General features: G+C 38.0%; 1 protein-coding gene across 2 annotated transcripts in view; it reads right to left on the bottom strand.

Moving 5' to 3' along the window:
• FRY (FRY microtubule binding protein) overlaps nt 1-24,433 on the bottom strand; it is a 224,273-nt gene that overhangs the window by 180,528 nt on the left and 19,312 nt on the right. For both annotated transcript variants that reach the window (XM_050978471.1, XM_050978466.1), the window contains exon 2: nt 14,364-14,540. The gene's annotated coding sequence lies outside the window, so the exon portion shown is untranslated. The remainder of the gene's footprint in view (nt 1-14,363; nt 14,541-24,433) is intronic.

The following is a 24,433-nucleotide window of genomic DNA, read 5'->3' as shown; positions in this document are numbered from 1 at the left end:
TTTCTTACCATAAATGAGGCAAAATGAATTAGTAAATTAAAACAAACAAATCTTCTGATGCATTTTAACATGCATTTTACTATTAAAAAAACAGCACTTAATACGGTGAAATGAATAAGTAGAGTGGCAATTCAAAGGGAGAGTAAATAATGTTTCAGCTGTGGGTACCTAAGAAAAAGTGATTTTAACACCTGAAGATAGAACTTGATTTCTTCTATTTTTTAAAAACAATTAAACCACAAATGATTTAATTACTTTCCTAAAGATAGGGTACACTGTAAGATTGGTGCAATGATCACAAGGTTGGCTGTTCCAAACCCAGTTTTTGTGTGAAGTTCATTACAACCTTCTGTAATTTTATGGATGAAAAAAGTAAATGGTTCATCTACATGCTTTTGGAAGGGAAGAGTGGAAATTTTATATACACTATAAGTATATAGTGTGTAGCTTTTTAAAAAATTTTATTGAGGATGCGATAATCTGCTAGATTCTGTCTTGTTCCTCTGGGAATTACATTGCATTGGGCTGAAAGTTGAAATTATGAATGGAAGGATCCAATCTTAAATACACTGGACTCAGAAATCATACCCTGCATTCAGAACAAACTGATCATTTAAACCAAATGAACACTAAATGTAGATAGCTAAACAGACTACTTCTGATCTTGCTGAGTATTCTAGGGATCACCAGAGCTCTTTTTACATGTGGAAATAAGCTTTTGAAAATTCCACTGGAATCCAAAAGAGGTTAGGTAATGAGAATTAGGTCATGACCAAAGGGAATTTTGTGTCTAAATTGCTCAGTTACATTTAAAAAATTTCTCTACTCACTGGTTTTCATCATTAAAGACCAAAATACTTAATTTATGTCCTTCAAACCTGTGTATCTCATCCTGTTTTTCCCAGTTAATGAAAAAATAGGTCCAAGAAGTTTTCCTTGCTTCACCTTCTCTTACAACTCCATTTCTTTTTTCAGCTTTGGCTGAACCAGCATAAAAATATTTAGTCCATTCCTGATAGCCCAACTTAACCAAAATAAATTCATCAAATGCCTTTCAAAACAACAGAAAATGCTTAAATGTGAGCAAATAAATATACTTGAAACAGGTGTGAAGACTGAGAAATAAAAAATTCAGGAATTAACTTTTGAGGAGCTATAAACAGAAATTTGAAGTAAGCTTTAAATAAAATTTCAACATTTTCAGCAAGTGATCTAAGCTCTAGGCTACAAGATATGAAAACAGCTCTGAACTCTTCCTTCTTAAAAAACTCTAACACATATAAATAATTAAATATTCATTAGAAGAGTGACTTGAAAGTGAGTGTCCCATATTCTCACTGAGTGATACGATTGCTGCACCATACAATCTTACCTTCTCCAGCCCAATGAATATTCATGCCAAGTGGAACATTTCCAACAGAAGAAATTGCTGCTGGGACACTCAAATTTGTGCAGTGGTCATACTCTTTCAGGTGGGGAAAATCTGTCAAGGGTACAAACCCCTGATCCAGCCAGAGTACACCAGAATCTATGAAAAGTTTAATCCAGAGGGGCTTTCAAATTGCCTTCTGGAGGATCTACTCTAGAACGCATTCTTGAAAATGCATTCAGAACTGAAAATCAAAAAAGGCAAACACTTGTTCCGAAGACTGAAAATCCTGAGCAGGCAAAGCAAAGGAATATTCAGTGGCAAAACAGAAACTGAGAATTCCAGTGGTGTCTGAAAGTTGTTGAGAATGAGATGCTCAAGTGTCACTTTAGCAGCTTAACTCTATTACATATCCTGTCAAAGGATAAATAATACACAAGATCCTTCAGAAGGGATTGCTACAGGAAAGTAATCACTGTGTTACATTCAGAACTGAACCATGAAAGTGCTCAAGTTATGAAAAACCAGGAATCATAATTTGGCTACATTTTCAGGCTGGTTTATAAAGCCTCAGATTTCTCTGGTAGGTTTGGTGTATTTCAGTACTTTCTTATGGTTTTAAAAGGTGATTATAATAACCATTTGGTTTATCCTTTACAGTCAAAGGCTAAATCAGAACATCTTACCCCTTGCTTCCAGGAAATTACCCAGCTGTAGTGTCTGCAGGTTCTATTACTAATTATTTTGACTGAAGTTTGGTAAGTAAGTGCTGAAGGTACTGATATTTGATTTCAGTTTGGATGGTACCCTGTACTGCAGGGTAATGCAGATTGGAAGCTACAAAATTAGCCTAGTCCAAAAAATAATTTAAAAAATTCTCACTGGGGAAATTATCATTAGCTTTTTAAAAATAATACAGCAGCAAATCCTGTTATATTTCATGTGCAGTAAGCCAGTTGTTATTATGACTGCATTAGAGCTCCCATTCCCCTTTTCAGCTGAGGAAATATTTGGCTTATCAACAGCAGAAGCAAAAAAAAGGTTTTTCTAAAAAGTGTTCTCAGTGTGTCACCTGATGCAGGCTGGCTCAGAAAATCTGTATTGTGGAAAAGGAAAACCAGCTCTGCAATGAGTTCCTGCCTGTTTGGTAATGTAATCAGTATCTGTATCAGTGTACATGGATCCATGGTCCTTCCCACCACTCCACACACACCAGAACACAAGGTTCCTCAAGGGAGGATGAGGACTCTAAGCCATATATGTTGGAGGAACTGCAAAGGCATGAAGGGAAAGTTTGAGCTTTACTAACATTTTAAACCAGCTCAGTTTAATCAACCAAACCTCATCCTTCTTCCTGTGGCCCATGGAGCTTTCCCCCTTGTTGCATTAGCACCCATTCTGAGATGTTGCACAGCAAACTATGGCACAGACCTAGGCTGCCTTTTGTTTATTTGCTTATTTATTTGTAGTCATGCTGCCACAAAGGACAAAAAGACAAGAGTAAGCATCCAGGACAGGGATTTATGAATTGTTTCTTTTAGTGACTGAGCCAGGTTAGAAAAATTTTAACTGTTAGACCTTAAAATATTTGTAAAAATAAGGTTATAAAGGCAATGCTAGGCTATGTAATTAATTTGAGTGCATTTTACAGCTGTCAGACATTTAAAGAAATGAAGTTGTTACAAATCAAGTTAAATATTCCTGGGTACCTGCTTGCTGAGGAGACTGTTATGAAGCATACAACGATTTAGCAAACCAATCCTCTTCTTTTATTCCCCATAAGCACTTATTACCCAGGTGTCACACCCTGTTCATATCTGAACAGTCACAGACCTCAAAAGTTATCTATGCCATGAAGTCTCAAACTTCTTTTGCTTTGCATTTCAAATAGGAAAGCTAAACAACAAAGGAAGAGAAAACAGGATATCAAAAATAAGGAAAATAGACAGCTGTTCAAATCCTCCAACTGTTGCTCAAAAAAGTATCTGTTTAATTTTCTGGAATATCCTGGCTGTCTTAATCCATAGGACGTAAACATCTGACAAGTTCCCTGCTTGAATTAACCAATTTCTTCTTGTTTAATGCTGTTAGAAGCAGAGTCTGGACTAGGTACAGACTTAGCATCCAAAAATTCTCTCTTCAGTCAAGCATCATTTTTCAGAAGTGAGTATAAGAGGAAAAGGTCAGCAAATTAATGCTGATCGTGTCCACAGTCTTAAAGAAAGCAAAGAGATCACTTTAGGTTCACATTAATTTCTACCCTGTAGCAAACAGTGGCTCACAGAATTGTCTTAATAGGACTCAGCTGCCAAGGCTATACCTCACCCTCAAGAAGCTAAATAAGAGTTTTAGATGTTCATCATATCACATACTACATTTATGGTTTTAACTTGTGGTAGATCACTTAACATTGAATTACAGTCACAGAAGAGAGAAGTAGGCTTTCAGCCCAGATGATTCTTCAAATTATCAAATACTAACAGATAAAACATGAGTAAAAGAATAGAGCTTTTACAGAGTTGCTTTCTGTGCTAGAATGTTGGTTTGAGTAGATGAATCTTGATAAGAGATTTGGCTGAGTATTTCAAATGCATTGTCCTTCAGCTGAAAGATGATAAGCACCTTTAATTTGAAGTCATATTCTTGCCTGCTAACAACACACTGATTTAAGATACTATTGTTCTTTTACTGTTGGATCTATAATGTGCACAAAACAGAAACCTGATTTAAATCACAGCATTTCATAGGCAGAACAATTCATAGGCAAATGTCCATTTGTAACAATTTCACTTCACACTGATGTTCCCAGTACACGACGGCTGTTGCAGCCTTATTCTCATGAGGATTCCAAAGTCAATCCTTCTCCAAAGCCAGGAAAGAGGCATTTTCTGGCAGGGGAGAGTGAAGAGGCACAGCACAAGCACCCAGCTAGCTGACAGAGCTCCTTGCAGATGGCTTCAGAGCTGTGAGCACACATGGCTTTGCCCCAGTGGCAGCAGCTGGACATCTTCCAAAGATCAAAGGCTGAGGGTGAACTTGCAGAATCTGCACAGCAGTAACATTGCAATCACAAAATCATGCTTGATATTATTCCCCTGCAACCTGGCACATTAAGCCTATGCTCTGGGTAGAATGGCAAGAGAAAGACCCGAGGCTCTGAGGGAATTCTACTCAGTATGAGGTAGTATTAGTCCTGATAAACATGGCAGATGGCTTTCCTCTTGCCTTCTATCTTGCAAGTGAATGCTGTGAGCAAACTATGCACATGAAGGTTACAGATTTCAGAGACAATTTTCTATTTAAAACCACTTCTGAGTGTTCAGTATTCTACATGAAATAAATTTTGTTAGCACATATGTGTGAGATTATAACAGCATTTCAGCTTCTGTAAAAAAGTGTTACAGATATAGAGGAAAAAAACCCACCATGTATGGAACTTGAAAGTACTTTTTAGAGAGGATTACTATCTCAAGTGCAAAAGCAGTCAATATGAAAATGAAGGCACTCCACCTAAGGCCAGAACTCTAGAAACACCAGAACACATCCCAAACAACTCTAAATGTCTGACTGATGCACAACTCCAAACTGAGTTTCAACTTTTGCTACAGGAGTCAGCAGTATACAAGAATCTCTGTGACACTGCTACAGCATCATAAAGCAGGATGTGTAAATGATCTTTAAAACCTCCCATTACAGAAACAAAAAAAAAACCACAGCTGAACATTTGTCCTTTTTCAATTGTACAATATTAAACTTCAGTACTTTTCTTATAAATACTTATTTTGCATTTGAATGGTATTAATACAGACCTGTTACTGCACCTTACACTGCAATACAGTAGGATATGTCAATATAAGCATTTTTTGTGCACCAGCTTACTCCCTCTCTCTCCATGCCTCTATTCTCCCCTTTTCCTTCTCCCAGCTGTAGTAAGCAAATCATTGCCTGGGCAAAATGAGAATGGCTGAGGAAAAGTTTCTCTACACCAGCTCATAAATGTGGATTTAGAAGCAAACTGGGGCTTCTCCTACAATGTCACAGAAAGAAAGAGAAAAAGGAAGGAAAGGAACAACCTGAATAGCACATGTAAATTTTACAATCCCCTCCACATACATATTTAGAGACCCACCATACTTAGAGACAAAAAATGACAACAGGCATGTGAGAAGGACTGGGAAGTGGAAAGGATGTGAGGGAACTCAGGGTCTGCAAACCACAGGAAGCAGTGGCCAGTGGCAAGTAACTGGCACAGAGCAACAGCCAGCACTGCTTGGCAAGCACAAGCAGGGCCTGACCCCTAAAGCAAGCCTCATGGTGAGTGAAAAATTCCAAGTGCCTAAAGACCGAAAAAGAGAGAAAAATACACAAAACATGAAAACAAGCATAAGAAATGCTGTACAGATTTACTTGAAGTCAGAAATATTTTCTGGTACTCTTTCATCCATCCCTGTTTACTACAGATGTTTGAGAACCTAACTAGTTAAACAGCATCACCATCTTTAACAATGACATTAAAACTCCCAATTTTACTGATTATTTTCCTCTGACTTCTTGAAGAATCAGCTGCATGATATATGGCTTGAAGATGGCTTCCAAATAATGCCTGAAATATTATTCCTAGACAGGACTGGAAAAATATTATAGTCTATTACCCTGCCATAAATATTACTCAATTTATATAGCCTGTATGACAATACATGCTATATAAATATACTTAAAATAGATTTAAGACAGTGTGCCTGTGCATTTTAAATATAAATATATAGATATTTAACACGTCTAGTAAAGCCTTACATAGGTATATTGATTATTCAATTTCTCCATTAACATTCATATTAAGACCCAGTGGACACAGTTTCAATTAATACAAACAGAAAAACATTTTAAAATTTGGATGGGATTATTTGTGACTCTGTACAGGCCTGAGATAAATACAATTTAGACTAATTTGACAATAAATTTGCAAGAGTAACAGTGAATGCATTCAAAACAGTATTAGCAGAAGAGGGTTGTTGTGTCCCCTTTGCAAGCCCCCTAAATACAGTCAAAATGATAACAGAGATCACCTGCCTAGCAGATGCTGCCTTAGGGGTTGTGCTGCTCAAGGTACTGCAGTGGCCCAAGGCTTTCCAGATAAACACTAAATACACAGATATACACACACAGAAACTATTGCACACCTTGGAAATCAGACACAAAGATTGCTCTTGCAACAGCACAACAGAAAAGGAGAATGACTTTTCTGAATGTCAGCTGTGCAACTGGTAAATTTCAAACTAAGACAGCACAACCCTATTTTGAGTAGTAGCACGAATGAAAACAACTGAGAAACACAGCATTAGTGTAAAATGAAATGTGCAATAACCTAGTTCAAATCAGACACTCCCTGCAACAAGTATGAATTTTGAGACAACTCAAAACTCAGTTTGCCCACTGACTGTGAACATTTAATCCACACAAGTATCAGGTCTGTCTAGAAAAGGAAACACCCTTCACTCCTTAATGTCTTCTACTGTTATCTTTATGCAGGGTTCCAGATACAGTGAATTTATTTCACCTAAAGTTAATTAAGAGCTTAGTTAGAGACAAAAAAAGCTTGCCAAGAGAGATGAGCCCTGAAACACTTCCAAAACTTAGTGAGACTTCCACTGAACTTTTCCAGCAATTCATTCCACAGTCCAGGGAGGTGCATGAAACACCACCATCTTCATGCTTCTTCCAAGTTCAGCTCCAGGCTTCATAGCCCTGAAATAAAGATGGGGGGCCAAATATCAAGGAGCAATACATTTTTCAGCTGGACTGTTGGCTAATTAATTAAGGGCTTTCAGACTCATGAGGAAAATCCTGAAATTAATCCAGATTCAAAGATACTCAAACATATAGTTTGAATAAACAAAATTTCCTGACATTTCGGATTAGTTTCAAGAGGAAATTGAAGAACTAATGTCTGTGATAGCACAGAACACCACAGAGTTTGGCTTATCTCTGGGAAATCAAGTTGTTACCAGTCTCTAGAATAGGCAAACACATTATTGAAGCCTTCTGCAATTATGCAAACATCCAATAAAAAGTCCTGATACTATAGAAATTAATTATGTTCAGGGAGACATGTATCAGTAAAGTAAATCCTTCAATCAGTTTGTGTCAGGAGTCACTACCCTTACCTTTCTATAGTTCAGGCACCACTGTCATCTTAGCACTATGAATTTAGCTAAGTGACTCTGCATGGAGAACATATCACAGGTATGGAAGTGAAAAAGTACCAGAGCAAGGGTCAGACATGTCACTTTGCACTGCTGGTCATAAAATTTCTATCTTTCTTAGGTGGAAAGAATTATCTGGGGGCTATCTTTCCAAGTCTTGACTCCAAACTGCAAGTATTAGGGAGACAGCTCTTTTGGCATAGCGTGCAAATGTAACAAAAAATTTTGGGGAGGGTGAAAAATAATAAGGGGTCCAAAGGGACCTAAATAACCTGAGATTCCCTTGGGTTCTACACAGATTGGAAGCACATGGAGAAATGGGTGAAGTTCAGATCACAGTTCAGCAGAACTGAGGTTTCCAGAAGTGTTTTTCTAGTCTAAGAAGCAGGACACATCTTTCATGGGGAAGAACACAGCACAGGCACACAAAACCAAGAGATCAGTGTAAACAAGGGTCTGACCAACTGCATACAGAAGGCTGTAGGGCTTTTCCTGCTAGCTAAGGACAGGCTTTTGGAAAGTTCTGGGCACTCATATGATCACTAAGCCTAATTTCAGCCTGAGAGCATGTTCTCCCGTACCTGTTTTACAGTCCATGGATAGAGCCATTGATTTAGGGCTGGGAATAACCTTTGCCTCTCCACTAAATATACTGAATAGTGGCAAGGGTAAAGTTAGCTTTTGGGAGTGCCTGTCCCACAATCATAGGATTATCCCTCCTTCTATGGCAGATGATGTTACAACTCATCTATTTCAATGTTGATATTTCCTCTTTTGAGAAAAATTTGGCTTGTATGAAGCTAGTTCAACATTCAGGTGCCTTTATTTATTAGGCTTAGACATTCCTTGCTTTGAGATGGGTTTTTAAAACAAGAATTTGTAGATGATTATGAACTCATTGTGCAAAATTCTGTTCTAAAAATTTACACAAGTGACCTGTTGAAGCCTCACAACATAAAAGTTTTTCCTTGTTTTTTTTTCTTCTCCAGACCTCCAAAAATTCCACAAGCCTCTTTTTTCAAGTCTCTCCCTTATTTATACCTCTTTGTTTGGTCAAAATATTAAGGCACTGGATAGAGTATTTTGGTACTACCATATTGCAGCATCACACTGGCAGCTAAGCTGAAGAAGCTTCTTAAATTGCCCCTTGGCTTTCCTTCAAGTTACTACCCTGAACAGTTTTGTATTTGTAACCTACCTATGCCCATGTTACCTTCCATGTAACAGCATTAAGAACATGTTTTGCTCTACCATGAGCACTAAACTAGGCAATTCACATATGACTATCAGCCTGTTATACTGATCTAACTTGATTATTAACTAATATCTCACCAATTTTAGACCCCCTGAAAAATAGTAGAGCTGCTGAGGATATTTACCAAGTGAAAATTTTACAATCATCCAAATGCTTAAAAACCGTATGAAAAAGCTATGAAATTGTAGAATTCTTCACTCCCCACAGAGCCAAAAATCGTCTCAATTATCAACCATAAGAGAAGATTTGAAAGATGGTTTTTTTTTTAAACTACTGCATATAGTCTTTAAGGTATACAAGGTAAATTTAAAGAAGAGAAGTAGCAATTCAAATGTCTTAGAAATACAACATATCCACAGCTAGCTCAAGGGGGCCATAATACTTTCCAGAGAAGTAAGATGCCTGTCAGTCACAGGAAGATTCAGACCTACCACTCATGGTATTCTGTAGCCTCATTTACACTGCCTTGCCTTTCCCTGCAGAACATCAGGAAACTGTGGTGTGTACAGAGCAAGGAGACTGCATGTCCCCCACCTAGCTGCACATATTCAAAGATTAAGTTGCCAAAGTCTAAACCCATCTAACAGAGATGCAGGGATGCACCTCTGCAAGGCAGAATTCATCTTCTCTACCTGAGGGGAAATTGTCTTTCCTCCTTAACTGCAGCCTTTTACTGAGACTTACAGATGCTTACCCTTGGAATTCCCACACAGGTTAGATGAGAGCAATGCCACACCAAGACCTTCTGCACTACAGCAATTGTGAGTGAATTACAATACACTGAAAAAGAATTTTCTTCCACCAGCAGAGCTACCCTGCTGGGGAAAGCTCAGAAGTGAGCACAGAGTTGCCAAGATAGATAAATTTTTTCTGCCCTAAGCAGAGGGTGGAGCAGGGCTACATCTCTCATGACTTGCTTTCTCTTAATTTGTTCATACAATTCCAAAGCTTTATGTATCATTATTTTAATTGGGAATGGCAAACTATTGAGCAGAATTTTCTTTGATGTTCAGAGTGCTGTATAAAAAGATGCATGGAGTGAAAGTAAATAATTCAAAGGGTTTTATCTTCCAATGTCTAAGAAAATGCTGAAGAAACAGTAAAAAATAGAATATGAGATTCTTACATCATTTTTCACAGCAATTTTGGACTATTCTGTTTAGGTATCAAATTTATTTGAAGTTGGGAACTGAAAACTTTCTATCTTATGATGTAACTCTAAATAATGGCATCACTAGGTTGAAAATATTCTCCTCTCAAATCCTTTTAAGGAAGGTGTCTAGCAACAGATTTCTGCTGCTAGCAGTTTGAAATTGTACCAAAATTGGCAATCTTGATTTGCTGTTGTACATGAACCCCACATTATCAATGTGTGTGTGTGTGTGCATATCTGTGTGAAAGTATGTACAAAAATACACTGAAAAATAAATCCAAGTCTGCAGCCTAAGCAAAAATTTCTCAGCTTGCTTTCTGGAAGCACAGAAAGTAGGTCAGCACATATTCCAAAATAGCACATCAGCACTGAAAGAAGAAGTAGTATATCTGTACCTTTGGACTTTTTAGCTCATCTCTCTGTAGGGGGAAATGGAGGATAAAACCCTTTTTCTTATTCTGCTATATGTATGAGAAAAAATTGCTTACACTTAAAAAAGCCCCCAAATAAGCCACCTACATGGGTAAAATGTCTGTTTTAATCAAAGCAAAACAACATTGAGTGGAACCATTTAAGCTTTATCTAAATTTAACCAAAGGAAAAACCAGGATGTTTAAAATGTGTTTAAAATGTTGTACTGGATATGTATCACATCCTGTTCCTTGCACATCTTGTTCCTTGTATCAAAAACCTATTTGGTAAAATATTTACTTTGGAAATAACAGCATACTGTCTGTGGTTTTGTAGTTCATCTAGTGAGGATTTTTTTTTCCAGTATTTGCTGTTGCAATAAGAATTGCTGCCTATTTCTGATATCTTTGATGCTAGACACACTCTTAAAGAAAAATATTTTCTTTTATTCATTCCCCACCCACCCCCATTTTTAAGAAACCAGAAAGCTAAAGCAAAACCCAAATTACTTAAGCACTCACACATTTTATAGCTATAGAGATTCTTAAGTATTCTTCTGGAATCAATATTGATAAACTCCTTTCCTGAACTATTCCAGTTACGTAACATGAAAGGAAAATCAAAATCCACTCTTAGGAAATTTTAATAATGCTTATCATCTGTAAAATGTCACCTGATTCAGGTCATTATCAATAATGTTGGCTTCAACATGATGCATGATGCTGATACGTTTCCCAGAACAGATTTCAAGCTAGAACACTGACATATTTAATTAGGAAAAAATTATATTGCCTCCCTCAAATTCCAAGTGTCAGTCTTCATTTGGATCTCTTCACTAGATTAAAATGAATGCTTGAGAGGTACTGAGCATTGGTAGCATGACCTTTTAAGTTCAGTGATTTCTATGCAACCAGCAGGAATGCCTAAAAATAACAAAACAAGTCTATTTTTAGTTCTTCATTCTCTGGGGCTTTTTCTCTTGCTTTTTTTTTTTTTTTTTTTTTTTAACTACTGCTATGTTTGTGTTCCATCTCAATTCTTGGGCACTTAGCTCTAATTTATTTTCTTGTATCATTCAGACCTGTTTAAATATCTCATTCTCCAGTTTGTGAAGTACTATAACCCATGTATATATGTACATGATTTAGGCAGTTAGAGAATTGGATCTTCCACAGAGCCATGCCTTCCAAGAAAGGAAATAAAAATAGAGAACAACTTCCTGAACCTACAGCTGCTGGGATCTGCACTTTTCTTTCACTCAGTAAACTGATGCTTGCTTTCAGAACTTAAGTAAAAATCAGGACCTTCCTAGGTAACACAGGCTTCACAAATAATCGAGTGAAGAAATTAAGGAGTTGTTAAAACTCTGATAAATGAAGCCAAAGTAGTAAAAAAAAAAAAAAATGGTTGAACTTTTATGTCCTGTGAGGTCTCTACCTTGCAAAATTTTAAAACTCTAGCCTAGCAAACAAAGTGCATAATTAAACACAATTAATTGCATTCCTAGATTACTGCCAGATAGCTTGTCACATGCCTTTCTGGGTCTAAATACACAGTTTTCATTTGTTACTTCTAAAAGACAAAGGCACAGAACTAATTGAGTTCAATATACAGCTCGACAGATATACTGGTAAAAAATCATCAGATCAAATAAAACAAATAGCATAAATTTACAGTGAAGTATTAAAATAAAGAAGGGAAAAAGAGGCAGTTGTATTTATGAGTAGCAACAGATATTATCTCCCTTCTCTCTAGCACCCTCTTGTTGAGGCCAGCACTGTCACCCTCCAAAAGCTGAGAGATCTATGGGAAGATAATAGGTCGCACATTCATCAGACTTCAGTACTGCTCATTTTTCTGACATGCAACCAGTGTGATTAAAAAACAACACTGCTCTACCTAAATGGAACTAAATCAGCTCCTCAGTTTCCTGGGAGTTTTTCTAACCTGTAGAAGAAATTTCACAATAGCTCTATATGCCATTTGGCCTCATCTCCCTTTAGAAAATAAAAGCCCCCAAATACGTTTGCATATTCACATAGTTCCTTCTCTGAGTTCAAGGACACTTACAAGACGCCTGCTAACATGCCAAATTTGTATTCATTGGAGTGGGAAGCCTGCTGCCATGAGATACCATTTCTACTCTGGAGCCATTAGCTTAACTGCTGAGAGGGGGTATCTTCTCAAACTGCTTCATGAAGGAGAAACATAAGTATAACCAGTTCTCTGAAGGCACAGTAAAACAGGTAAGCTAATCCTGAAGTGGCCAGATCTGGTATTTTCTGAGCTTGCTTCAGCCTGGAGGTTTTAGAATTACAGTTGCAAGGTAGTCTAGGAAACAGCTCCTGCATTTCCCAGCTCACCAGGCTGTTATTCCAACAGCTGTACTTTTCCAGACTGGAGTCACCAGGCAGTCACTCCCTCCTGGCTCACATGGTGCAATGATACGTGCTCAGTCTCCTGCCTGGAGCACGGGGGATCGTGCCCTGGACTCCCGGGGCTGCACTGCTCTACAAGAGGTAGACATCTCCCTTACACCCTTCAGAGATTGTCATGGGAATTTCCTGTTGTTCCAATGATGGACCAGGTTGAAACTGGACATGCTGCTGTGGAGATGTGTCCCAAGCCCCACCTCTAGCCAAAGCAAACTTACAGCCTGGGCCAAAGAGAGCTCTTTTCACGTCAGCTGTAAGATACACATCACTGGTGTACAGAACAGCTTATCTCTAGGCAATGAAAATAACCATCTTCACAGTGATCATAAAGGCCCAGAACACATACCACACATTTACACATCTCAGTGCTCTACAGCATAAATCCATCCTTTTGCTTGCTTTGATTTGCACTGTTTTGGATAAAAACCACACTACATCAAAATAAAATAAGAACCAAATAATAAATGGCTCTATAATAATTGTCCCAATGCACTGAAAAACATAATCCAAAAATCTAGGAAAACTGAAACAGAAATATTTTTATTTAAGCAATCAACAAAGAAAATAACATAACTATTCCATTGAAAAGGCTGTGACCCTGTCAAGAGTCTTTACAGTACTGCTCCTTAAAAGCAAAAGAAAATATTTCACCCCCCACTGGAGTAGAACTGGGAGCACTGTAGAAGCCAGCATGCCAGGAGAAATTCTGCTAACAAGGTCATCTGATGTGGCTTATAGCCGATTACACCACAAAATTAATTGTCTCCAAGATTTATGACAGAAGGACTAAATACAGCCTAACAGTAGCTTAAAACCAATCCAACCTTCTTTCTAGTAGGAAAAGAAAGGCTTTGTTTTGTTCAAGAGGACACTGATGTACTCATGTAGCTGTATATTTTTCCCCTGGCTCCTTGATATATAAATGCATGGCAGCAATTGCAGCTATTTTATATCCTTTAATTAGTACATGTGCAAAATGCTTGTTCATCTGTTTTCCAGCAACGTATCAGCATTTCCAAAACCAAATATAACCAACTCTTTGCTATAAGGAATTTCAGCCCCAGGAAGGCTTTAACTAAACACTTGCACTGCATCAGATTCGTTAAAAGCCATAAGTTTCTTCAACTCCTGGTCATGGCTTGCCAGTTTTCAACAACATTAAGAGAAAGATTCTACAAATATCTGTAGTAAAGTATGCACAGTTTCATGTCACATGTGATAGTCTTAATATAGCTTTGTAATTCATCTTTAAAGTCAGGCCATAAGAACCCAAAACTTGTCATTGCCAAATATTTAAATTTATGCTCACGATCTTTTTTGGCAAGAACCACATATACATGAGCTTCCAAATACCAATCTGCATGTTTTACATTCTTCACACCTATGCAAAAGACTTTAACTATTTACTAAAAATTTTAGATTAGTTGCCAAATTTATTCAATAAAGAAATGCATTAATACCTAGAATTTATTATCAGTCTTACCAGAAAAATCTCATGTAAATCCATTATGACTACATAATTAATGCAAAGTCTTACCTTTCCCTGAAGCAACAGTTTCCAGCAGTGATCTTTCTTAATGCTTTAATTCTGCTATGTAATTTTCATAAATAGTTTTCTGGTTCAGGCAGAGATGGGTTAACTGCAAGCAGTCTGGATGCTATCTTTCTTGCTTCCTGGAGATCACTGTTTTGCTTTGTGAGCCATCACAACTACCTAGGAAAAATAACAGCCAACCCTCAGTCACCTGGACAGTGTGAAATATTACTGCTCCCAGATTAAACAAAAGGTTTAAAACAAATCCATGTCATAAAATGTGATGTTAAGATTTGTATTTATCTACCAAACATTTCATAACAGATGCCGTTAAAAGAACTATTGCATGCTTTCTTAGCAGGATTTATGTTCTTGGATAAAGACATTAAACAAGCGAGAAAAATTTATATACAAATGTTGTAAATTTTTTAAATTACAACTTGTCTTTACACTGACAATATGAACTATAAACTAGAGCTGAAACTAGACCTCTTTTTTTTGTAAATTTTGGTCAGAAGCTATAAGCAACAGCAAAAATTGAGTTATGCTGTAATTCCTTCTGCAGAAGTAAACAAAATGGTGCCTATGGGGGGAAAAAAGTGTGGGAAGTAGGAATGCACTTTGGTATCTATTTGGGTACAGCTGCAAGGTCCCTATTATAACAGGAAACATTACATTCCTGTTTGGTGCAAATACAGGCATTTGGCTGCCAAAAGGCTCTGAAGGTGAGACTACCTGCAAAAGCACTGGCAGCAGATGCAGATCCCACACTCTGGAGGGAGAGCACTGTCCCATGATGGGTATGCCCAGAGGCCATCATGCTGAATTACCAAGTCCAAGTTGAGTCTTGTTACTGTGAAGGCAGTTTGAATATTCTCTGTGAGCTCAAGGTACGATGATGCCATGTACACCTGTGACATGAGTAAGACACCTCGTTTGCTAACGTGAACATGAAGTGCAGTTACCCAGGGCCTTGTCCAGCCAAAGCACTGAATCCCTCCAAGGACAGAGACACACCTGTCTGGCCAGCCACAGTGCTGTCAGAGCAGCCTCTTGAACAGTGTATTGTTGCTATGGAACACAGGCGCACACCACTGCTCTCAAGGTGAAGAGCAAAAGGGAAGTTTATTTTCTGACTCCAACATTTATAGTTTTCCAAAAGTGACAGTGGATTGGAGGGTGACAGTGCCACCTCTCCAATGACACTGGACAAATCAACAGTCCATCAAATTTCTCCTCCTCCATAAAAGAATGCAAAACAATGTGTTATTTACAGAAAGTGTGTGAGAAAGTTCTCTACAAGAATGTCAACATCAGAAGGCTTAAAAAATCTTTAAAAATCAGGGCAACAGTGTATCTCCACCTGAATACTCCAGATCCATGGCAGCAAACAGGACTCTCCCCCTCGACTTGTTCAGCTCCGTGAAATGTTTGACAGAGCATGTAATTAAAAGATCTACCGAGCTGATGTTAACAAATGATAATGAGTAGTCACCTATCTCATAAGGGGGTGTTTTACAACCTGTCTCCTTTCCCCACCCTTCCCCTGACAACAGGAACCACCCTTGTCGCTTCAGCATGCATTATTAAAGGGGTTATACATCCTGATTTCTCTCTTTGGTGCCTTTATCCTTCTGGATAGCCCTTTGCTGCTGATGTCTATAAAAATACAATAATACCTCTGTCCGCACTTAAAGTAGCACTACTGTAAGTCTCAATAATTATCTTCTGACATGTTTATCAGGTTTCCTGAATGTTAAGAGTATCTAGCTGTGGCATCTGAGTAAAGTCAGAGAGAGACAGGGCAGTCACAGATCTGCTCCTTCAAAATTTCTGCAGATTTGAGTATTTTTTTCTGAGTTATACTCCAGATGCATATTAAAGATAAGGCTCCATTTTTCAGATGCTTTCTGGTGTTGCAATGTAAGAAATGACAGACAGTAGGTCTGACAGGTTACTGAAACCACCCTCTTTTCATCTCCTGTGAGATGCTGTCAGAGACATACAAGAATTTTGGACAAAAATGGGTTCTCAAGTTTTAAAATCATAAAAGGAAATCCCAGTGGCATGGAATACTTTAGGTTGTCACTGTCAGTACAAGAGAGCAGATTTAAGCATCATACATCACATCTGTGAAGTAAGGAGAGACTGCAGGTTAAAAGCAATCACCTACTTTTGTATATCCCTGTCACAAAATGCACTTTTCAGTCTCTGGTAACCTGAAGCCATTATCCTGTGCTCTGGGGGAGGAGGATGGTCAGGAGGAGAGGGAGGAAGAGCTTTCCATAGCAGACACTGTGTAATACAGTGTAATTACTGACTTTCATGGACATTACTTCAAAGAACAGGGACAACTTGAAACAAGCAGTCTCAAGCTAAACATTACAACCCTTTGCAGACACACTACCTTTTCAGTCAGTATACAAAGGGCACAGTTTCCTCTACAAACTGAGGAAAACCAGAAGAAGGATAAAAATAAGGAACCTGAGCTAAAGTACAGTATGGAAATAATTCATTTAACTGTGAAGTGTTGCACAATGATATGTCATATGCTAACTTTTTATTCATCCCCCTTGAACAACTCAATTTTAAGTATGCTATTTCTACCCAGGTATTGTTTGCATCAAACCATGACTTTCATAGATCTGTGGTTTGCTACATCAGCCTCATTATATAATATACATTATAGTATATAGTATATTAGTATATAATATATACTATATATTGTATACAATAATATATGCACATAAGTCATAGAAATAATTGATACTTCCACTGGGCTCAACTTTTTCTTCTGAAAAAGGAGAAGTTTTATTTGTGTCTTTGTTACTAGTAAAGAAAATTTTGAAATGCCCTAAGTAGGTACACATTGCTCTTGTAAATATTAATGTGCTAAATGTGTATTCCTGAAATAACCTTCATAACATGTAATAATCTTTAGAAGTATCAAAATTGTGATACTAAAAGTACAAAAAATGCACTAACTTCATAGCTATACAGTAAGACATGCCAAATAAGGGGTTTGTCAAAATGTGCCTTGTTTTCCAGAACAACAAAAATGAGTGAAGGTGAGAGCTGCATCACTCCAGCACCCTCTGTTGGCCCTCAGGCAGCATGGTACCTTTTGCACTCTTAAAGTCAGTTGTTGAATCCTGAAGCTATGACAGAGATTCCTTCACAGAAAAAGATACATGAAAAGCAAACAGAAACCTACTATGCAACCCAGTTCTATGCATAAATTCTTTAGCTCTATACCACAACATAGTTTAATATAAGATTACTCAGTATTGCTGGATCTGTCGTGCCTTAGCCCATCTTTGCAGATATTTATAATTGATCTAACTTCAAGGGCAAAATGTTCTTTGCAAGCCCTGTGTGTGTCTGATATTTCTGACAAACACCATAATAAATGGCACCTTGCGTGCAGTTCTCACCAACAGAAACAAGAGAAGAACATCTCTTTTTATGTAACATTATTCACCATGGCTACTGAGAACAAGCAGCGCTTATATTATGCAGAATATCATCCACAAAAGAAAGTGCTCCAATCAGGTCTCATCAAGCACACAGAATAAAGTCCAGATGCCAGATACAAGGTGATCTAAATATAAGCTCCCTGCACTGTGCACAGCCAGATGGTGTAATTTCCAGAAGCAAAGGCCCTTAGCCCAGCGAGCCTGGCAGCTGCTTCGCAAAGCCGGCTCAAAGCTTTGCAAAGGCAGATGTGAACTTGTGGTGGGGAGCAGAGAGGAAGAGGAAGGAGGAAGCAGGAGGGCTGAGATGAAGAAGCGGTGTGCTCCCATGGAGCTGGGGGGGGGATGGGTGGTAAGAGCCACTTCTGAGAAAAACCACCCAGGGTGGTGACTGAGGCTGCCTGGTGCTTTCTGGCCCCTCGGTGTGTGACAACAGGGGAAAGCAGCCTGTGCCTGCCTGTGCAGCACCCTGCTGCCCGGCCATCCCACAGTCCTTGAACCACCTCTGAAGAAGAGCCACCAGCAAAGGGCAGGCAGGACACAAGAAGATCTTATGGAGCTGTCTGTCTGCTTCCAGCAGCCGAGCAGTTGAGTGACTGCCTACCTTATCTCCCTACGGCTAAGCCAACACTGGCCAGAACCCAAACAAACAACAAAAGAGCTTTTCTTCACTGATCTTAATGACAGGGGAAAGTTTATTCTCAAAAATGACATCAGCTATTGCAAACCTGCTCCTTTCACTGCCTCTTAACTTCACACCTTTAGCCTCTCTGCAGTTCTGTATCTCCTTAGTTTTGTTTTCACAGCATCCTGTCTGCTCACCTGAAAGTCATACCCACTGTCTCACCACCCTTCCAGGCTCTCTTCTCTGCTTCTTTTCTTTCCCATGTGCAGCTTCACATTATTATCTCCTAATATTTCAATGTTTATCGATTTTAAGATGGTGCTAATAAGCAGTGTTTGATAACCATCTCCAGAACATGCAGAAATGCATACAAATGTTTTACCAAACAAATCTGTGGTACTATTTGTCAGAAAGCATTTCTACCCTATTTCAAATATTTACACACAGGCTTCTAATTTGGGTAATTTATATTATACCACTTAACTGGGATGGAGAAATCAGTTTGATTTGGAACGTCAAGATCTGAATTATTAGAGCCAAATATTTATTGCACAGAACAAACTTGAAACTACCTCACAAAATCCATGCGGTTCATTTGAGGTCACTGACTAACCAGTCCAAGAAGCCAGAAGTGGACCCAAACTGAATCCACATCCCCAAACCTCAAAACTGAAAGAAAAACCACAACAGAGCACTTGCATTTTCCATTTTCAGGAGTTACTACTCTCACAGTTATTTTCAGGCATTTATATTCTTGTTTTATACTAGTTTCTGCTGGTAGATTGCTTTCTCTTTATCTGTTCTGTTATTTTAAAACAGAGTTAATGCTTCAATTTTTCCATGTTTAAAAGGTCTGGATCCAAACAGTAAATGGTAGGAGTTACTTCCTTTAGGATTTGGCTGTCATTAGGTAGCTGACTAGGGCTGCAGTAGCCTGTTCAGGAACAGGTTACTTATGCAACCACGTTCCTCAGCTTAGCAACCCCAAGGGTGGGGTCCAAAACAGCAACTGCACCAGTCACATTTTTCAACTAAACGTGGAAGAGAAAAAAGAAAAAGAGAGACAGGAATGGGAAGTGCAAGGGGAAATAGCACTTTTCTTCATGAGAAATGTAACTTTCTAAGAAGGCAACAAGCAACATAGAAGAAGAAATCAAAAGCAGCTAAACTATTTCTTACTCAGAGTGGTAATTACTTCTGAGATCATAATATGATAATGATTCTTAAGTGAAATAATTCATGCAGAGAACACGTTAATCCCTGCAAAAGATCGTGTAATACTTTGCTATTCTTGTACTAATCTTCTCTTTCCACTGAATGCTGAAAAAAATCTTCACTTACAATAAAATGCTTCACTTACAATAAAATTACAAAAAATGTTCCTGGTTAAATAGCTGAATATGTTGAATACTTACAGAAAAAGGTTCAGTACTAGTATCTTTGTGTCAAGATGTTAAATTTTTTTAAAAGTGAAGGCAAACATTAAAGATACTGTTAACAATTTTAGGAATAAAATTAACTATTAATTTAATTTACTAAGCTTGTGCTGGTTAACAATAGGCATAATTACAGGATATACCACATTTTTTTTAAGATTTATAAATAAACATTCTGTGAAAGAATCAATGAAACCAGTAGTTGAAACAGTAGTGTATGAAGAAAGCACCAAATTAAAACCCCCACAAAACTACCCAAAACTATTTGGGTACACAAACTAGTATCACTTTTGTGTTCATTAAAAAATTGTTCCAGTTAATGATTTTCCCACCCTCCACAAATTCAAAGTCTCTGTCTATTTGGCCAGGAATTGATTATGTACCACAGAGACAATAAGCTTAGCTGGCGATGTTGACCACTTGTATTCATATAGAAGCTATATTTTTCATTTTTTAAAGTATTTGACACAGAGGGGAGAAGCACATCTTCTGAGCAGCAGGGATGCACTTGGCCAGCCCATGGAGTGCAATGCCACATCAGGAACATCTATGCTTGCTTTAGAGCAGCTACACAAGGCAAAGCCTTTGGTCTGGGGGCTGGAAGGAGCAGAGCTCTATCACTTGCCCCCATCTACCCAAACAGCTGCTCTTCTGAGTGTTGGGTTTGGCCTGGCAGGCCCAGGCAGCCTGCAGCTCTGAATTGGTGCAAAAAGCTCAGAAAGGCAGCGTGAGCATTTCTGCTGGTCCAGCTCACACTGCACATGCAGCTCCAGCAGTTGTGCTTTCCCTTCATGCTCCCACAGACAGCTGGGACTGCTCTTCATTTATGGTCCAGCTCTCACCCCAACACACTGTCTCTTACAAAGGAGCCTTCTCAGGTAACCATGTTGCTTCACTCAGTAAGTAAATGCTTATTTAGGAAGAACTACTCATTTAGTAAATACACTCAATGAAGAGTTGAGATGCATCATTCATGCTGTGAAACAGATTGATAAACACACCAGCAGGAAGGCACAACTCTCTGATGTGTTATTACACAGTCTCTAGAGCTCAACTTGGCAGACTGTTTCTTACCAATTATCCATAAGATAATGTGCTTCTTTAACATTGACCTAATTAGTGACAAACCTTACTAATAGACTGTGTACCTGTATGACCTGACTGCTATTAGCAAAGGCAGTTTGCTCTAAAGCATTCTGTGGTCCTAAAAACATTGAATTAATTCACTGATAGAAAAGAAGATAGAGTGATAAAAAATAAACACCTCAACTATGAAAAATTGCTAAGTGAAGGCTAGGATCAACCTTGACTGCCAGCAGGGTGGCAGTACCTGGATTATTGTCCCTCACTGTGGTCACGGACAGCTCCAAGCCAGCTCTCTGGAGAGCTCCACACTGATGAATACTTTGAGAGTTAGCATCAATAAATGCCATCCCATTCTAGTTTTAAACTCTCATGACTATTTCATAAGAGAACATTTCAAAACACAACAGTTCTAGATACACTTCTAGATACAAGCCTGTCAGTCTTGAATAACTTGCATTTGTCAAGGAGTTCAGACAAATCAGATAGTATTCTAAAAGGGTCCTAATGTTTATGGTAGAGGATTAAACAAACCACAACCACCAAAACCAAAACAAAAACCAAAACCAACCCAACCCTCCTATTAGGCATTAACTTTAATTTGGAGAACTTAAGCACAGCCAACACAAGAGAGCTAGTGGGACAGAGAAGAATGCAGGATGACAGAATCTGATTTTCCAGCATCAGGCCTCATTTCCTCCTGGTGAAAGTGGTCACATAACCCATGGCCTCATTGGGACTCAGAGCAATAAAAAGAAAGCACTTAATTGCTCAAAAGGTCTGGAATTTTCTGCATGTGACATTAGAGACGCTTCCAACTGCAAGCATCTCTAATGGTCATCAGGTGTTGCTTGGTGACTACAGCAAGAGTGAAGGTCCAGTTGAATTAAAAAAATGAAAAATAATCCCCTTATTAAAAAACTCAGATAATTAATTTGAGACAAAAATCTGATCTTTATTTTACTAGTCTTCTTTGATGTGTCTGGCAGCAATAGTATCCATATAGGAACCACTACTTTTGTTTTGCTAGTTTTAATTAAATTCAATGTCTAAAATGGCATTTTATTAAATTACTTTCCTTTTTCTGAGCTTCCTCCCCACGCTGTTTTGATTTATCAGATATGGAAAAAACTTCAGTGACCCAGACAATGGGTCATGCAACTTTCAGTAAATAAACTCTGGATGAAACTCTTTCACAGTCTGTACAACATCCTGAACAAGATTAAGACCTGAACTTTTTCAGCTTTACTTGGAAGCACAAGCATGAAGAACAACTTGAAAGATGGGTACCAAAAAGTGTAGAACATAAACCTATTTAACAGAGACCCTTTCATGATTTGCAAATATTTTGTCAGCAGCTAAGTAGTTTAAGAAAAGAAACAAAACACCCACTTCAGCCAGTACTTTCACTTCATGTCATAAAATTAGCCATCTCTTTAGTTTAAATTTCCTTTGTCTAACTAATAGGCAAATTCTTTAGTACAGCATTACTCTTTTCTTTTTCCATCTCAAGTAACTCTAGCATTTTAGATAGAGAAGAGCAGAAATTGAATAATAAATATAAATAACAACCAAACAAGGCCTCCCCTTGACTTAGAATTGATGTATACATCTGTTATGTCTTTAACAGTACACTCCTTCAGAGCGAATAATTAAGAAGCAAGACTAACCAAAATAGCATGTAAGTCACTTTTAGTTGTAATACCAATCAGTTTACAGCCCACTTACTTATGAAAATACTTAAAGCCAAAAACAAGACAAAAAAAGAAATACAAAACCAAACTCCAGGGGCCTAGACTTGATAATATGAGTGCTCTAAATAATACTTTTAGTGAGTGCACTTTCTAGATGTCATGCCTATGGCAATCTCAAAAATTAAATAAGAATCAGATCATAAAGATTTCAAAAACAATAGATAAATTAAAAAGAGACATTCAGTTGTAATTTTTTTAATTACTTCATTCAGAAAAAATTAAACTATTCAGAAAGTATCTGCCTTTATATTTGCAATCAGTATTGCTTTTTTGTTGTACAATAAACCACTATTAATCATGCTTCAGAATAAAGCAGACGATGCCTTATTTGAAATTGACACCAACAGAACGAGATGAACATGTATCTTGACTAAACAACCTTTCCTCAAAATAATTAATAGTGAGTCCTTCCAGTGTTGCTTCTCTCCACCATGCTCAGAAGATCCAGACCTGTTTGTCTCTGACAGTAAAGCCTCTGATAAATGTCTACCACTCTATCATAAAAAGGTGGGAAAACTACATGATACAGTTCCACGTTTTGAGAGAGAAATTTGAGAATATCTGTGCTTTGCAATACTCAGTACTATCTGCTTTTCTGAAAAATAACCCAACCCAAACCACCACTTACAAAGAAGTAATGGAAACAAATATTAACAAATGCATGCAACTTCTGTGATAATGTTCCCCTGTATGCACAGACAGTAACATATACAGAATTCATTTATTGATGCTTAGCAACCTATATGGGAAATAAGGCATAGGTAAAAATTCTATGGAAATATCTAATAGAAAACCAGCAAGTACCAGGTAGCAGAAATACAGGCCTAACCCTTTGCTCATCTATTAACAAGAAGATACCCCCTTTGCCTTGTTGGAGGTGTGCACACAAAACCAGACAGACTTCAGTGCTGCCACTTTTTCAAGATGTTACTTTGAAACTTCTGAAGAGCCAATTAAGGAAAATAACTGTGTCTGTGGCATTGAGGAATAACACAGCTTTCCTTCATTGTGAAATTTCGAAATGTGATTTTTGAAATGTAATTTCAGCTGACCAGTAGATCTCAAAACCCAGCCCACATCAGCTCCATTCAGCAGTGCCTCACAGGGCAGTGTGGGACTGGTCACTCAAGGTGCACCTCTGCTGCCAACGCCGTGATCCCGGCTCGGTGCAGCACACGAGGAACTGCTGACTGCAATATCCAGAGGGGAACCTTTGCAGCCCTCAGACTGCCATTCCAAAGGGATGAACACGAAGGCAAGGACCAGACAACAGCTGCCATTCACTGAAGAGTCTCCCATTAATGATGGGGCCATGCTAAAAGATAAGTGCTTTTTATTTTTGAGGATAATTACAGTTATTAGCTTTTGATCTGTATAATTTTCACTTCCATTTTAATTGCTGAGCTAGAACTCCCTTCTTGCTCAGCAACCTTCACCAGTCTGATCTCAAAGGTGTATTTATCAAGTTCATATTCCCCAATGACATGTTTATCTGAGACCTTCAACATACTGGAAAATCCTATCTTTTTTTTGCAATTAATAAGGATGTTTTCAAATATCAAATATAACATTGACTGAAGAATGCAGAGGAAAACACAACCATTCTACACCAAAATATTTTCGAAGAGGACCTCACAAAGTAGTATTATTACATCTACAGGGATTGCTGCTTCAGATACAAAGCCTCTTTCCTTTTCTATAT

This window comes from Serinus canaria, chromosome 1, assembly GCF_022539315.1.
Source record: "Serinus canaria isolate serCan28SL12 chromosome 1, serCan2020, whole genome shotgun sequence".
Taxonomy (NCBI): domain Eukaryota; kingdom Metazoa; phylum Chordata; class Aves; order Passeriformes; family Fringillidae; genus Serinus; species Serinus canaria.
This window is presented reverse-complemented; position numbering and strand designations above follow the sequence as displayed.